At 43.5% G+C, this 17,664-nt stretch overlaps 1 protein-coding gene across 2 annotated transcripts in view; it reads right to left on the bottom strand.

Moving 5' to 3' along the window:
• RHOBTB1 (Rho related BTB domain containing 1) overlaps positions 1-17,664 on the bottom strand; it is a 139,878-nt gene that overhangs the window by 46,308 nt on the left and 75,906 nt on the right. Inside the window, exon 1 of one of the 2 annotated variants that reach the window (XM_082268253.1) lies at positions 12,615-12,758. The exons of the other annotated variant lie outside the window; for it this stretch is intronic. The gene's annotated coding sequence lies outside the window, so the exon portion shown is untranslated. Of the gene's footprint in view, positions 1-12,614; positions 12,759-17,664 lie in introns of those variants that run through there. 2 annotated transcript variants of the gene reach the window in all.

Below are 17,664 nucleotides of genomic sequence, written 5' to 3'. Positions count from 1 at the left end.
CATAAGTATTTTCCTATGCGCGATCACGTGAGTGTTTATCACTTAATCATTTTTCACAGTATTTGTAGCAGCTGACTTAAATTTTTGAGGGGAGACTGGAGCTCCTCTTTAAGGAGACGATAGAGCTGGGCAGAAAGAGGATAGAAACAACAAATCAGTAATAATAGTAGCTATGATTAATGGAATGATCACTGTTTTTTTTTTGTTGTTACTTGCATGTCATCGGAGCACATCCAATCAATATTTCTACTTTGATTTCAAATTCAATAATGCAGAGAATCCTGTTTTAAAATGCATGAAAATTATTTAGAGATCTAGACCTATATCGCCATCATTTGGTTCTCTATCCACCCAAGGAGAATGGACACCCCTGGTCGAGGCCCCAGATTAGCTTTAGATATTGCAGCACCGCATAGTTCATCACTTCAACTTTGTAATTTTGTGTAAGCTGGAATTGTCAAACACAGGACTAAAAGTTTAAGACCCTGTGTAGCTGCATTTTAGCAACATTGTTACCGTTAGTGCGCTAACATATCCTAGAGGTTCACTATAAATCATATGATCCAGGAGAACAATAAATGTGACATATACACCAGCTCAGGACTATGCATGTATGAACTCACTATATTTAAAGGGAACCAATAAGGATAGAAATATAGGCGAGGCCATTACAAACTCAATATGGGGCCCTATTACTGGTCCAGGTTTTAGTGCCTAGTGGCTTGAAACATATGTAGGATGGTAGTTCTGGCTATATACCTATTCTAGGGCTACTAGTGATGCTAAAATCAGGATGACATCCTTGGAACATGCAGCTTACAAAACATACAACCACGGCAAGTCCCATAATTCCCTCCTCACGGGTTCTCTTTATAAACTCATCCATTGGGTTAGGAATGGCCTATTTATAAATATACATCCTGTCTTTTTACAGAAGAAGGTGAGCAGGGATCTCACTAGCAATGAAACCAAATGGAAGGCTTTAGTTTTGGTAGAACGAGAAGTCCAATAACTGAACTTGTGGCTTAAGTCAGTTTAGCCAAATTCATGTTTTGTAGATTCTAGTAAGCTAAAAGAACTCCATGATGTTTATTATTGGATCCCAGTGGTTAGATTTTCTATTGCTAACTCCTGTTTATCCCTGTCTTAGAGACTCGCACTACTTTTGATGTATTAAAGTACATTCTCGCTACACCAACAGCATATTCCACAATATTAAAATCTAACAAGAACAGTGTGCCTCCTCCAGGGATCTATATAAAAGAAAGGTTGGTGGGTGATTTGAATCAAGAATGTAACTGAAAATCTGTCAAATTAAATAATAGACCTTTTTTAACTGAAGTTTAAAAGCGGAACTAAACCCTTCCTATCGTTTTCAGCTAAGGAAGCTGCCATCTTGGCCACTGTTTGATCTTCAACTGCCATAATGCAGCACATGAGATCAGTAATGACACAAGTCATTTGATGGTTTGGTAAAGAGAACTTAAAATCATACAGCTTATCAATAATTATAAAATGATAAACTTAAAAAAAAAAAAAAAGATGTCTAAACATTAAAATAAATATTAAAAAATCAAGTAAGACAGTGGCCACAGCAAGTACGTAAACCCCCCAGTAAAAAAAAAAAAAAAAAAAAACATGCGGAAAGCTGGACACTCAAAAAAGTCCATTAGCTACTTTGCCATGTTGCTCGTGTGTAGGGAGGCCTGCTGAAATCAATGGGCTGCCCTATGCATATGCTGCAAATACACACATGAATGCCATGTGATTTTTGTGGGATTTACGATGCTGAGAATTGTTTGAGCCAGGAAATATGCAAAAACGTGTGACAATACATAGGTGTGGTTGGGCCTCAAACTGTTCACCATCTGCCAAAAACTGAAATATGACCTTTGGATGGGCTGACTATGTAAAACTGTCTATGACAGCAAATTCCTGGCCAGCTTGAAGAACTCTCTTGCCCAATAGAACTGCTACTACTAGTAGTACTACTACTAGTCCCTCTATACAAGCCTTTATAGCTCCACAGCAGTTAGAATGACTGGGGTTGATTTACTAAAACTGGTGCAGCTATACATGGCAGCCAATCAGCTTCTAACTTCAGCTTTTACAGTTAAGCTTTGGCAACAAAACCTGGAAGCCGATTGGTTCCTATGCAAAGCTGCACTCTCCAGTTTTAGTAAATAACACCACCAGGTTAGTCAGAAAGTCGAATGGTGGCCATACACTCTTCAATAAATAATTGTATTATTTTCCAATCAATCTCTTCCAATAGGAATAATCAATCTATAGTTAACAACCCATTTGATCGATATGCCACACATGGCAAAGTAGAATTTGACCAATAGTTAACTTGTGATTTTAAGTTATTATTCACACTTCTATTTCCATTATGCAATCTCATAATCTGATCAATCAAAATACGATCTTATTGATTACTACAGCATCACAACCAATCAATGTAAAAATTGATGTGTAGAATCACACATTGATCCAGATAATAAAACAGAAGTGTGTATGGCCACCATAAGCAATTGTAGTGTTCAGCCTGTTGGAGCTGCTATTTCCAGATAGTAATAGTTCCTAAAACCTGCTGTGTGATTATTAACCTCCCACCACCTTCCTTGGCTTTACTGGGATCCCCTGTCCCACGGGGAGTTCTGATCGACCAGCCGACGCTTCCACCGGGTGATCATAGAGGGGATCAAAGACCAGAACGGCTTTGATTGCCACTATGATATAGGAACCCGATGAGATGGCCTTACATCACTTCTGGTCTTGGTGTGATCAAATGCTTTTAAGTGCAGAGTAGAGATCTGGGGTCTTTTAGACCCCAAACCTCTCCATAAAGAGTACCTGTCACACAGGATATTTACATTGCTTGTGACAGCAATAAAAAGTGATAAAAAGAAAAAAATTAAAATGACAGTGTGAAAAATAAAGAAAAAGCAATAACAACAATAATAATAATAAAAAAAAAAAAGTTATGCCCCCCCCCCCCCATGCTCACGTTGGTCAAATGTCCCACAAATGTTAGGTATCACCGCAAACGTCAGATCATGGCAGTAATTGTAGCACCAGACCCTCTGTGTAAATCTAAAGTGGTAACCTGTAAAGTCTTTTAAAGCTTCATCTATGCAGTTTGTCACCACTGCATGTGACATATTTGGTATCTATTTACTTGCCATAACATCATCTTTTATATTATACAAAATAATTGGGGTATTTATTGTGTGTTATTGCAAAAAAAATTTTAAAAAGTTTTTTTTTTTTTGAAAATCACGTTTGAAAAACTGATGTGCAAATACCATGTGACATAAAAAACTGCAACACCCAACAAATTATTCTCTAGGGCCCCTGCTTTAAAAAATATAAGTTATATAAATCCTGTATAATAATAATAATAATAAGTTATCAAGTAATTTTCAAGAAAAAAAATACTGATTGTTACACGTAAACAAAAAAAGTGCCACAAAAGGCCTAGAGCTAAAGCGGTTAAAGAATTGCACTAACATGGATCTTTTCAGCAAGTCCCCTAAAAATCAAGTCACCTCACCTGATTTCCAGCATGCGGTCCTCACATGAAAGGTTGATTGAACTGTCAGTGGAGACGGATCTCTGAAGCTGGCATTTACAATAATTGAATGCTGTCTCAGTGGACTGAGGCTGCTCTCTGAACGGGAGCTGTTCGCATATTGAACTTTACTATACGTATATATATATATATATATATATATTAGGCTCCAATCCAGTCATAGAATGCAGTCAGTATGACTCACGTCTCTATACGACAGGCTTACAGGTGTGCCCGCTACCTAGTCATCTCCTGACATTACCTGAACACAGGGTGCAGCTTCCAGTCTACTGTTCAATAATTAAACACTGATACATTTCACAGACATTTCCGTACAGTGAATCCCTTTCACCTTTTTATGTGCTTGGAAACAACGTGCACATATTTCCATCAATTATTTTGTTTGGAGGTGCAGCGTGTGTAACATATCTAGTAAGTTTATAAGGCTTATATAAGAACAAACATATACAACCATGCTATTATCCATGTGCAGAACATAAAAAAACACCATACCAGCTAATCACTCTTTACTAACCTGCCAGCGGAAAGCTGCATTCTGATTGGTTGGTCTAGGTCTGGGACCCATTCACACTATATGCATTGAGCTGGATTGGGCAGCACTGTATAGACAAGGCACAGGCAAGTCCTATAAGCCAAGTAGGACATTCTCCATACCACATATGTCAAACACAAGGCCTGCGGGCCGAATCCAGCCCATCAGGCCTTGTCATGTGGCCCTCGCACCCAGTTTGGCAGCTAGAACGTGGTGGAATGCCATTTCGCCACCTATGGATCTCACCCTCTGCTCCATGCTGTCACTTTGCTCTCAGTGGCTCCTCTGACTCACAGATCCCTGTATGCACTCATAGCAGGGTTCGGTGGGGACAGATCTCCAGAATCTGAGAGAGAGAATGATCTCCCTGCAAGGCGAGGCAGAGCCACCTACACAGGGTGGTATTAGAGTTAGACAAGGTAGGAGAGAGAAGTGAGGAAGCTTTGGAGGGGGTTAGGGTTGCACGCTGTGCATGGTGCACCCCAAAACCCTGCATTCTGTACACAGCACACTCCTGAACTCTGGACTCTGTTTGTAATACACTCCTGAACCCTGCATGCTGTACGTAGCGCACCCATAAACTCTGTGCATAGGGCACCAATGGAACTGCACTCTGTGCATAATGCAATCCTGCACTCTGCACTTAGCACACTCCTGAACTCTGCACTTAGTACACTCCTGAACTCTGCACACTGTTTGTAACACACTCCTGAACCCTGCACTCTGTACGTAGCGCACCGATTCTGTGCATAACGCAATCCTGCACTCTGCACACTTCTAAACTCTGTATGTAACACACCCCTGAACCCTGCACTCTGTATTTAGCGAACCCCTGAACTCTGTGCATAACGCAATCCTGCCCTCTGCACTTAGCGCACTCCTGAACTCTGCACTCTGTATGTCACACACTCTTGAACCTTGCACTCTGTACGTAGCGCATCCCTGAACTCTGTGCATTGGGCACCAATGGAACTGCACTCTGTGCATAACACAATCCTGCACTCTGCACTTAGTGCACTCCTGTACTCTGTATGTAACACACTACTGAACCCTGCACTCCCTCTCTAGTGCATCCCAGATACAACTAGCCCTTTGGAGGGCTACCATACTGCTGATGCGGCCTACAATGAAATTGAGTTTGACACCCCTGCTATATACAGCACACTGCATACCAACCTGCTGCGGTAAATAAAGATGAATGAAATTTCATTTTGTGACATTTCAGCAAAGTCAAAACAAAAAAAGGAAACATTGTCATGCATCATTTACAAGTCACTGGCACCACCGCTCCCTTCACAATGACGACCAGAAGCCGTGGTATAAGGTGTCCACTGGTGTGGATGAGCCCAACACTTAACTTATTAAATGTGTCAGTGTACACTGTACTGTATATATACATGCACACAAAGTACTGTACATCTGAAAGAGGATGTAACCCAAATTCTAGTTTTTGCCATGTTTCAGCATCATATCTTTCCTATTTAAAGTGGTATTACTCCCAAAAATAAAAATGTAATATATTGCCGCTTACCAATCATTTGATGTGGTGGCTGCATTAGTTCTCTTTTTTTTAGGCTGCTTTCACCTGGTGATCTGGCCAGTAACACACCTATATTACCCCGCTCTGAATGAAGGAGCAATGGGGGCACCACTGGACAGCAACATTGTCAGTCAGGGGGGAGGAGAGTGTTAAATGTACCAGCAGATTCAAATATACTAACAAACTGAAGCTAAACATCGGTTAAAAAAAAAGCAGTAACAGCAACACTTTTTTTTTCTTTTAGAATAAAGTTTTTACATAAAAAAATAAAAGCTGATCATTGTAAGTATCCCTGTCAGTGGTAAATGGGTTGTCTCGTCTAACTGCTGGAGGGCTTGTTCTTTTGAAGAACAGACTTACTGGCTAATCAGAAGAAAATAGAAGAAAGAAAGCCATCATAACTTAGATTTGGTAAGCTGCAATATAATAACGGAATTTTGTAAAATCTTACCTGTAAAATTCCTTTCTCTGAGTCCTCCGACAGTCGCCGCCTCCTCTAAGTCATCACTGTTGGGTATTGTCTTCCCATCCGCAGGAATAGCTAGCTATTCCTGCGGATGGGAAGACAATACCCAACAGTGATGACTTAGAGGAGGCGGCGACTATTCCTGCGGATGGGAAGACAATACCCAACAGTGATGACTTAGAGGAGGCGGCGACTGTCGGAGGACGTAAGAGAAAAAATGTTTGCTTTTGGGTTTAATACTACTTTAAGCTAGGATACATAGGAGGAGATTTACTAAAATCTCTTAGATTGTAAGCTCTAACGAGCAGGGCCCTCTGATTCCTACTGTATTAAAGTGTATTGTATTTGTACTGTCTACCCTCAAGTTGTAAAGCGCTGCGTAAACTGTCGGTGCTACATAAATCCTATATAATAACAATAATAAAACTGGTGCACTTAGAATCTGGGGAAGCTGTGCATAATTGCCCACTCAGCTTCCAGGTTTCATTGCCAAAGCTTAATTGAACACGCTGAAATTAGAAGCTGATTGGCTACAATGCAGAGCTGCACCAGATTCTGAGTGCTCCAGGTTTAGTAAATCTGCCCCACACTATTAGGGACACTATTATTGCATAGCAGACTGACAATGCTGCTGCTAACCGTGAGATAGTGGCTAGGCTGCTTTCACACTGATCCCCCATGCATTCCTATGGGGCATCGGATGTCAGCGGAGACATGTCCGCTGACATCCGACCCGATCCGATCCGTCAAATCTGGACGGATGGAAACCCTATTTTCCATCCATCCAGCGGATCGGATCGGATGAGAACGGACCGACGGTCCGTTCCCATCCGATTTCCCCCATAGAGATGCATGGGGAACTAACAGCTGTGTCTCCGCACACAGCACGGAGACACAGCTGTCCTCCTGCTGCTCAGCGGGGGATCGGCGGCTGAGAAAAAGGGACTCCGTCCAACGGAAGGAGTGTGTGAAAGGAGCCTAAGGCACCAAGTGAGTTTAATTACCACCTTAATCAGCCACAGAACCTGTGGAATTAATGTGTGTCCTAGTTTAAAGGGATGAGGTGGCAACCCTACCCCAAACATGCTCCAAAAAATTCTGCAAGCAGGATTTTGTTCACCGCAACGGAAACACTCCATCCCAGTGTGAACAATGAACATATTGATTTTAAGGGGAAGCACTTAAAAAACTCCTCAGTATGAAAGTAGCCTTAGTGTTGTCACCCTGCAACAGGAAGTGATGTCAATGGCAGGATCTCCAGGTAACACATTTTTCAACAGATAAAATATTCTCCTAAAGTCTATCTATACCCTATTGTTAGTCTTGGATAGCATGGGGAAAGCTTAGAACCCTTGTCAGGTTTTATTACTACCCATGGCAGTGTTGTCTGCTGGCCAAACACTATATGAAAATGCAAACTCATTTTTGAAAAACGAACACTCGGCCGTGAGAGCAAACGATCGTGCCATCATGTAATGACTGATAAATCGTTCAATGGACGTAAAAGAATCATTTTTTGTTTGTTTTTTTCCCATATACCGAGTGCAAACAGCTTGGACGAGAAACACATTAACCTTTCAATTTATCGTTCGTTCGGCAGAAAATTTGCAAACTTGTCCCTCGTTTTTTCGGCTCAAAAACGTCACAACCCATTACTGATTTGTGCCCATTAATTGCCCGAAAAACGAAAGATTTGTCCAAATGACTGAATTTCGGCAGATTTTTCGTATAGTGTACGGCCAGCATTGGGCCAGCCATAGATGGTGCAATTTTCTTTCCTGCAGCCACTGGTTGCAGGAAAGAGAATCGCTAGATTCCTCCATCAACACTGACATCCCTCCCACTGAACTATGGTGTTCTCCCAGCGGAGGGGGCGTGGGGAGCTGTCCCGGCAAGGAGAACACACAGTGATTATTGCTAGTGGCTATAGTCACTGTCAATCACATTAAAAATTAGACAGTTGATTGATGGGGCAAGTTGGGTGCAATCAGTCTGCCCATAGATGGTTCAGTCTCAGTCGGCACCTGCTGAACCTACAGAGATTCAATCCAACTATGGCCGTCTTTAGAGACATTCCCTCTCACTTGTTGTCCCACTGACACCAACAAAGGGACACTATTCCTTCCACTGACACCAATGAAAGAACATTATTCCTCCCACTGACACCAATGAAGGGACACTATTCCTCCCACTGACACCATTGAAAGGACACTATTCCTTCCACTGACACCAATGAAAGGACACTATTCCTTCCACTGACACCAATGAAAGGACATTATTCCTCCCACTGACACCAACAAAGGGACACTATTCCTCCCACTGACATCAATGAAGGGACACTATTCCTCCCACTGACACCAATGAAAGGACATTATTCCTCCCACTGACACCAATGAAAGGACACTATTCCTCCCACTGACACCAACAAAGGGACACTATTTCTCCCACTGACACCAATGAAGGGACACTATTCCTCCCACTGACACCAATGAAAGGACATTATTCCTCCCACTGACACCAACGAAGGGACACTATTCCTCCCACTGACACTAACAAAAGGACACTATTCCTCCCACTGACACCAACGAAGGGACACTATTCCTCCCACTAATATCAACGAAGGGGCACTATTCCTCCCACTGACACCAATGAAGTGACACTATTCCTCCCAGTGACACCAACAAAGGGACACTATTCATCCCACTGACATCAATGAAGAGACACTATTCATCCCACTGACACCAACAAAGGGACACTAACTATTCCTCCCACTGACATCAATGAAGGGACACTATTCCTCCCACTGACACTAACAAAGGGACACTATTCCTCCCACTAATACCAACGAAGGGACACTATTCCTCCCAGTGACATCAATGAAGGGACACTATTCCTCCCACAGACACCAACAAAGGGACACTATTCCTCCCAGTGACACTTACAAAGGGACACTATTCCTCCCAGTGACATCAATGAAGGGACACTATTCCTCCCACTGACACCAATGAAGGGACACTATTCCTCCCACTGACACCAACAATGGGTCATGTTCCTCCTACTGACACCAATAATGGGGTATTATTCTTCTCATGGACACCAATGAAGGAACATTGTTATCAACGCCAGGACATTTTTTACATCTTCTACTTTCTACAGTCTGGTCCCTCTAAAGCTTGAAGGATAGTAAATGGGCCCTTTGTATAGATGGTTGGGAAACCCCTTATGTCGAGCCTTGTTCCTGGCTTTAGGGTTTCCATACACTTGCAGAGCGGATCCCGGACATCTAGAACACAGGAGAAACAACAACAATTGCTCGTGTGTGTGTGTGTGTGTGTGTGTGGGGGGGGGGGGGGGGGGGTGCTTTCCTTTATTACAACAGTTTACCTTTGGTGAAGCATGTACAGGCCGGTGTACAATGTGTATGGGGATGCTTTTCAATGTTACATGCAAGGCACAGTTCACCTTATTTATTGAAGTGTCACAAAATGACACGTCATTTACACCTCTGCACATTGCGGAGCACTGCCATGCGGGCACACTAAGGCAGATCTAGGACTATACAATCTGATTGTGAAGTCTCTGGACAATCTTATTTAGATTTACAACACAAGGCACTGTTTACCTTTTATAAAACCCTTAATGTCACACAATGACACTTCATTCCCCGGTTTTGCACTTCTACACATTGTGATGTACTGCTGAGACATGTGGTGCACTATGTTGTGCTTACTGTGCTTGTTCACACACCGCACATGGCACATAAACAAGTGCAGGCTGGTGTACACTGTGTAGGGTGCCGCACAATGCAAGGTGTGGTTTACCTTTCTGTTAATCTTTAGGCACGGTACAAATATATGCGATGCGTTTTAACCGCATCCGATTTCCATAACATGTGAAGTGAACGGCTTTCAATGGAGTCCTGTGCATTTTTCAGTCCGGTTCAGGTTCAAGTAAAAGGTCACACCTAAACTGGTAGACAAAACCGTACCAGTCTGCTTTTAAAAAGCCGCGGCCAGACATATGAGAAGCAACCCTTATTGAAGTGTCACATAATGACATGTCATTCACATCCATGCACCTCTCTATGTTGTGATGCACTGCTGTGACATGTGGTGCACTAAAGCGAACCATGGCCTAAACAATCCCTGTACAGTCTGTCTTTCTTTCCAACTTTATTAAACTGTCACACAATGACAATTCATTTATGTCTATGCACCTCTGCACATTGCGGTTCGCTACTGTGACATGTGGAGCGCTATGGCTGATCCCTGAATATACAATGTGATTGGAGAATCTCTGTGTGATCTTATCAGGATTTACAACACAATGATTACCTTTTCTGAAAACCTTTATTGTTGTGTCACAGAGACACTTCATTCACATCTGTGCACCTCTGCATGGTGTGATGCTCTGTGGTGACGAGGTTAGGATGCATAAAAACGCAGCATCCCTAAGTTTCTGCGCTGCATTGTTGTGTGAACAGAGCATCTAGATAACAATGGATCTCTATGTGCTCTTGTATTGATCTGTGCAGAGATGGTGGGAGGGAATGAGATCCAACCATGGAATATTTACATGTCATTGTCAACTCTCTGATGTATGACTACAAAGACTGCTCCTTCCTAAATAACACAACTTCCTGCACACAAGGCTCTCGCTGTTAGCGGTTTCACAGAGGAGATGTGACAGCTGATTTTTAGTGCTTGCCGTCCCTGTCTGCAACATGCCATCCCATGGACCCCCCACCCCTGATGTGTGTGTACCCCCCACAGATCTTCTGTGTGTATTTAGAAGACTTCATAAGGCTGAGCCCACTCATGCCTGTCTGCAGGAGGACAGGAGGGTTGTCACAGCAACACACATACACAACACACACTACATTCACATGACACACGCACTCCATAGACACAACACACACACACACTCTATAGACACAACACACACACTCCATGGAAATAAAACACACACACACTACATAGACACAACACACACACTCCATAGATACAACACACTCCATGGAAATAAAATACACACACTACATAGACACAACACACACACTTCACACACTACATAGACATGACACACACTCCATAGACACAACACACTCCATGGAAATAAAATACACACACACACTACATAGACACAACACACACACTCCACACACACTACATAAACACAACACACACACTCCATAGATACAACACACTCCATGGAAATAAAATACACACGCACTCCATAGACACAACACACACACTCCATAGATACAACACACTCCATGGAAATAAAATACACACACTACATAGACACAACACACACACTTCACACACTACAGAGACATGACACACACTCCATAGACACAACACACTCCATGGAAATAAAATACACACACACACTACATAGACACAACACACACACTCCACACACACTACAGAGACATGACACTAACTAGATAGACACAACACACTCCATGGAAATAAAAATACACACACACGCTACATAGACACAACACACACACACTACATAGACATGACACACACAAACACACACACAATCTACATAGACACAACACACACTTAGCACATACTACATAGACACAACACACACACTCCACACACGACACACACTCCACACACACTACATAGACATGACATACAACACATAGACATGACACACAACACACACACACTCCATAGACACGGTACACACAACACATTCCATGGAAACAAAACACACATATGCACAACACACTCCACATACACAGCACACAAAACAGACACACCACACATTCTCCACAGACACAACAAACACACCTTATAAACACAAATACACAATACACTTCATAGAAACAAAAACACAAACATACACACAACAGCACACACTCCACAGTCAACACACTCCATAAGAAACAACACACACATACACACAACACACACACACACACTTCATAGAAACAAAACACACATACATACTCCACAGACACAACTCACACACTCTGCAGACACAACACACTCCATAAACACAAACACAGACCCACAACACACTCCATAGAAACAAAACACACACATACACTCTACAGACACAACACACTCCATAAACACAGACAAACAACATACTCCATAGAAACAAAATACACACATAAACAATCTATAGACACAACACATACACACACTACACAGACACAACACACTCCATAAACACAAACACACACAGCCACACTCTATAGACACAACACAGACACACAACACACTCCATGGAAACAACACACACTCGATAGACACAGCACACATGCCATAGACAGAACATTGCACCGTCCATGGCACACACAATGGGGACACAAATCCTGCTGCCATCCGCCCTGATCTCCTGGATTTCCTGCCCCCTCCTCTCCCGTTATTTCATGTCTCCCCATCAGTGTGCAGGAATCCGCTCAGCATCCCTCTATAACACACTGCTCAGGCCGGCGCTCTGCCCATCTACACACCTGCTGTGTCCTCTCCCAGGCTCAGTGCTTGTCCTCCAGGCAGGTCGGGAGGTTGTCGGCTAGGATCGGGCTGCAGCCGTCTCATGGTCCTCTCCCCGCTCCATCTTATGGGGTGAACATTCCCTTTCTCTCCATCCCCGCCCCTCTCTGGGTTCTAGCCCCACCCTCCCGCGGCACACAGACAATCTGTGAATCGACCACACAGCCGTCTAATGCAACCCGATCTCCAGCTGCAGCAGCAGCAGCTCGCCTCGTGACGTCAGCGCCCTCCCGTGCTATTTATATCCGCCCGATTGGATTTCATTCATGAAAAACAACGAGGGAGGCGCGTGCACGGGGGAGAGCCGGGGGCGCGCTCGCGGCGGGCTGGGTCTGCTCTAGGAAGCAGAGGCTGTGTATTGTGTGTGAGAGAAGGGCTGTGCACAGGCCTGCCGGGCACAGGGGGCAAGCGTGGAGGAGAATGACGTCAATGCAATGACGGCATGACAGTCTGCCCTAGAAAGGGGTGACAAGTAAACAAAGAAGTGTCACAGTACCACACAGGTGACTATAGGCGAGCATTAGGAAATAGAGGGAATTGTCCCGACCTGCTGGGTCACCATTCGCACACATGTGTAGGGCACACCATTCATTTCAATGTACGAAATAAAAGCAAGAGTCGCTTATTCCAAAAATACATGTAACAAGGTTTCCAGGCCTATGGTCTGATGTGGGTCTGCCATTGTTACCGGTAATCCCTCCAGCCCATGTGAGCTGTGACCCTGGGGGTGACAACTGAAGCAGCGACAACTCCGGCATCTTTGTTTGTGGTTTTTATTGGAATTAGGGGATGGGAGAAGGGAATGAATGGGAGACTCCTTGAGGCTTAAAGCGGAGTTCCACCCTGGGAATAGTTTTTTTAATAAAAATACCCCCGGGACAGTCAGGGCTAGTACATTCCACAATGGATAGCCTCTGTGCTGTCCCGGGTTGCACTTACCTTTTAGGAGAAATACTTACCTAGAAAAAGTATTGTCCAGCGCTGCCATCTCAGGTGTGGGCAGCTTGAAGCCAGCGCGATCCTCTTCTGCGTCCTCTTCCTTCTTCTTCGGTCCCACGATGCACTGCACCGGCCCCGCCGTCACTTCCGGTGCGCATGCCAAGAAGCTGTTTAGAAGGGAATGACGCGCGCGCACCGGAACTGACGTCGGAGCCGGTGCCGGCGCATTGATTCCTGGGAGCGATGACGTTCAGCTCCCAGGAATCATTGCAAAAGCCAGGAAGTGACGAATCGCCATGGCCGCCGAGGGGAGGAAGAAGGAAGTAAGGTAAGTATATTTTCTCTACAAGGAAAGTAAAAAAAAAAAAAAAAAAATTGCGATTATCCATTTGTTTTTCAGGTGACCCGGAGCGAGAAGATGGAGGTAAGTATAAATTTAGGGTGGAACTCCACTTTAAACTAATTACAATTGGGACTTTACTTCTGAAATGCCCGTTGGCGCTTCTGTGATGCCAGCCGGCTCCAGCCAACGCTCATTGACACTGAGAACACTCTGTAGAACAGAAGAAGTGCTGAATCCTCGACTTCTAGTCCAGAAGATCCAGGACTGAGAACTGTAGAACTCCTGACACTGTTGCACTGTGAAAGTCACTGAATACTTTCCCCTGCCTGGCACAGCTTGAGGTAATATATAGATTCTTCAAACTACGGCCCTCCAGCTGTTGCGGAACTACACATCCCATGAGGCATTGCAAAACTCTGACATTCACAGACATGACTAGGCATGATGGGAATTGTAGTTCCTGAACAACTGGAGGGCCATAGTTTGAAGACCCCTGAGTTAGCTGTCACTGTAACTGGCACGCTCTGTGCAATTCAGGGCCCAGATGCAGATGCCCCCTTTAACCTTGAACTTTTCAGGGTCCACTGACTATGTACCCCCTTTACAACTTCAGGGTCCTCAATCTAGGTACCTCCTTTACAGCTAGCTGGCACTGGATCCTAGAACCTCTTCCGTAGTGGTCCCGTCTGACACTAGGCAGACCCCCAGGGGCAATCCTCAGTACTAACGACCTGTGTAGGCTTTCCTGGGACTGGACCCCTCTCTCTCTCCGCAGGCTCCCGGCACACCGGACCCCCTCAGCTCAACTCAGCTCTCTCTCTGGACACTCAGGCGACACCCCGAGACATCCACCTTCCTCAGACAGGAGGAGAGACAGCCGCACTCTCCTTCCTGGGACTCTGCTCCCACCAAAGACACCGTGCCACGCACTTCCCCCCAAACTTATACCCTCTCCCAGAATCTATTGCAGCATAATCTGCCTTCTGGGGTAGTTACAAGCTGGGATGTGTGCCCTGATTGGGCTTCCCCCACTGCCCTATGAGAATCCTCTCACAGGAGCCAGTGGGGATACTTCTCCCCTCAGCAGGCACATCTGGAAGCCCTGACACCCTAACTAAATAAATCACAGCCCTGCTGTTAGGCAGAGAGGGCCCACTATACATTTACCTAGCACCTACCTGTAGGCAGAGTTGTATAAAGTACTCGAAACCCATACTTGAGTAAAAGTACAAGTGCTCGATCAAAAAGTGACTTGAGTAGAAGTACTAAAGTATTCAACATTTTTTGTATTTAAGTATTGCAAGTAGTTTTTTTTTAAATTTTGCTACTCAAGTACTGAAAGTAAAAGTACCAGTAGTTTTGAAAAAAAAAATTGCTACTCAAGTACTGAAAGCAAAAGTACAAGTACTGTGTTATGTAGTTATTAAAGAAAGAAGTCAAAAGTTTGAACATCATATTGTTTATTATTTCAAATGCAGCTTTTATTTATACATACAGTAGCATTTATTTTCGTATGCGCTGATAATACACACGTTTTGAGCTTCATGAAACCTGCCATCTACTGTTCTGGCAGTGGTAATTTTTATAATTGTAACGAGTAACTATGCAGCACAAAAAAAAAATATCGGAGTAGAAGTATTGAAATCATTGAAAAAATGTAGTGAAGTAAAAGTGGAAGTAGGAGAAAAAAATTCTACTCTAGGAAAGTACAGATACCGCCTTTCGGTACTTAAGTACAGTAGTGAAGTAGTTCTACTTAGTTACTATACATCTCTGCCTGTAGGGTGCTACATATATCAGTCCATTTATGTGCTAAAGTGTGGCTTGGCACATGCAAAAATACCTCTGCAGATGAGTGAGGGGCTATTAACAATCAATAGTACCGCCGTGCATCCGCTGAAAGACCGCACGTTTCTCTGTATGTTGGATCAACATACAATTTTTTGTGTGCAAACACAAAGGTCTGAACATATCCTTAAACTGGAACTTCACACTGCTAATCATCATCAATTATTTTTAATACTGATCATCAATTATTTTTAATCCTTTTGTAAATAGATAGGGAAGTGTATCATATTTACTTGTTTTAAACTTTTATTTTTTACATTTCTTCAGGTACTAACTGGTTTCCTGCCTAGGCAAAGGATGTCATACATTCCAGGAGTCTTCAGGAGAGGAGGAGGGGTTTTCTTAGCTAAGCACACTCTCCTGTCTGCATACTCGAGCTAAGGGCAGGAAGTAAATGCTACATGAATCATTTGCCCTTACTCAAGATGGCCAGGGCCAGAAATGCTAGGGGGTGTTTTTCAAAGTGATACAATAATAATAATAAAAAAATTCTTAAAAAATTTAGGCCAAAATGTATTCTGCTACATGTCTTTTGTTAAAAAAAAATCCAAATAAGTGCATATTAATTGGATTGTGCAAAAGTTATATTGTCTACAAACTATAGTAGATATACTGGCATTTACACAGCTATACACACTATACTGTAATGGCGGTGATCAGCGACTTATAGTGAGACTGCGATAGCGTGGCAGGCAACCTGGTGCTAACAGACACTGTCTGGGAGGGACTCTGACGCTGAAGTCACTAGTGACACTAATACAGTGATCAGTGATAATACTGTACGCTGTACTAATGATACTGGCTGGGAAGGGGTTAAAGTCAATGGGCAATTAAGGAGTTAACTGTGTGCCCAACAAGTGCAATGCATGCTGCTTTTAGCCCACACTCACTCCGGTGTGACTTGTCATGCAATCTGACAGGTCCGAATCCATTGACAAGTCGCACCCCATTGTCGGCAATGGCACTGTTTAAATTGGTGAAACTCTGACTTTGCAGTGCCGCACCAATTTGAAAGAAGTTTCCTGCACTGTTTTTTGCGATTTCAGGTGCGACTTGTATAGACATCAGTGCATGCAATCGTGCAGATGTCAGCCAAGTCGCATCTGAAGTCACACTGATCTACGATTTCGAAATCGCGCAACTTCACTTCAATTTCAGAGTCGGATTCAGTGTGAACGGGGGCTTACACAGAGATCTGGCTGCTTGTTCTCCCTGCATTCAAAGTTGATTTCAGGGAGGAGAAACAAACAGATTTCCGTCTGCGTACAGAGTTCTATATGTTTGTAAACACAGAACTCTGTGCTGTGATTGGCCAGAGTCGATCATGCAGGTGTAACAGCCTTAAGCATTGGCTGTAACCTGCTGACAAACCTGTGCTGTGTAAAATACCAGCACAGGTCAGCAGGGGGCGCGCGCATGCACGCCGCAAACCTGGAAGTTTAGCAGCGACACAGAGTTATGTTGCCTAGTCTGCAGCTGCCGCCTGTCTGCAGTAAATGTACTGTGGGCAAACAGCAAGAGGGTAACATGTGTATTATTAGGCCTCATGCGCACTGGACGTTATCAAAATGTCAGTAGAAAGCTGTAGCTGTAGAAAGAGTTTTTCAGCTTTTTTGCAGTAGCCTTTTTTAGCGTATTTTAGCTTTTTTCAGCTGTAGCATTTTTTAGCTTTTTTTTTTTTTTTTTAGCAAAAATATATTCCAACAGCTTATGGCTCAAAAACGTTGATAAACACTGAATAGCCAATTTTTTTGGCTTTTATCAGAGTTAAAGTGTTTTTACAGCTGAAAAACCTCCCACTCCACCTTCTACCTGGCAGTGAAGTTAGTGGCTTTTCTCTAAGGGACACCGCGTACCCAGGAGTGCTGGGAGCACAGCCG

The sequence above is a fragment of the Pelophylax lessonae genome (genome assembly GCF_965119305.1).
Source record: "Pelophylax lessonae genome assembly, chromosome: 9".
Classification (NCBI taxonomy): domain Eukaryota; kingdom Metazoa; phylum Chordata; class Amphibia; order Anura; family Ranidae; genus Pelophylax; species Pelophylax lessonae.
Note: the sequence above shows the minus strand (reverse complement) of the source record. Positions and strands in the feature narration are given on the sequence as shown.